The sequence below is a fragment of the Harpia harpyja genome, chromosome 14 (assembly GCF_026419915.1).
Source record: "Harpia harpyja isolate bHarHar1 chromosome 14, bHarHar1 primary haplotype, whole genome shotgun sequence".
Taxonomy (NCBI): Eukaryota; Metazoa; Chordata; class Aves; order Accipitriformes; family Accipitridae; genus Harpia; species Harpia harpyja.
The window spans coordinates 12,171,057-12,172,125 of NC_068953.1; positions in this window are offsets into that span (position 1 = coordinate 12,171,057).

Here is a 1,069-nt window from a genome sequence, read left to right on the forward strand (position 1 = left end):
CCGCCTTCCCTGCAGGGCAGCGGGGCTCCGCAGCCTCCCTGCCCCCATCGCTCCCCCCGGACCCCCCCCCCTCCGCCCCCCCAGCCCCGCCGCTGCCGGGATTTGTTAACTCTTCCCCGGGAAACAGCCCCTCCGTCCTGCTCCCGAGGCCCTTGCTGCTCCTTCGCCGGAGGAAGAGGGGTGTGTGTGTACGGGGATGCGGTCGGCCCGGGACCGGAGGGGGGTCCTAGTCCTGCTGGTCCCACCCGAGCCGCCCAGGGACGCAGCCCGGCACACCCGGGACACGCACACGCACACGCACACGCACAGTCCCAGCGTATCCCAGCCCCGGAGAGATTCCCCCCCCCTCCCCGCCCCGCTCCGCCCCGCTCTTGGATTGCAGCCCGATTTGCAGGATGGCGGGGTGGGGGGTGGTCCCGGTGATACCGTCCAGCTGTGGAGGAGCTCTAAGGAGCGAGGGGAGAATTCAGACCAAACTGTCCCGGGCCGTGGGGGACAGGCCGGGGGAGCTGCTGCGGGAGCCCCCCGGGAACACAGCCACCCCATACGGGCTCTCTCCGGCTCGGCCCGGCTATGCCCTCCCGAGCCTGCGCAGGTGACACCCGCCGGAGGTACCACCGTGGCCGGTGCAGCTGGCGGGCCCCCGGGGACCCGAGGTCCGCTTTGCCCAGCCAGGCGCCCCAAATCCGGACCCGTGAAACCCCCCCGGGCGCCTGCTACCACCATCCCCGCTCGTCATGTCTGAGGCCCCGCTCTGCCCGCCCGGTGCTTCTCCTCCGGCTACGCGTGTCCGAGACCGGCCCTTCCCCGCGGGGGTTCCGTCCACCCGTGTCCGGGCCGCCCAGCGCCGCCGTGTGCGGGGCTCCTGTGCCCGGGGGGGAGGGACAGGCGGGGGCCGGCTCGGAAAGCAGCAGGTGCCGCTGCGAGGACCGGCGTTTCCCCCGGGGGAAGCTGCGGGTTTGGCTCCGGCTGCCCCCGACCCCGCGCGACCCTCTCGCCGGCCCCGGGCGCAGGGGCAGGGCTGGAATTTTGGCGTTTCGTTAAAATCCGGGAGGGTATTTAAAGCCCC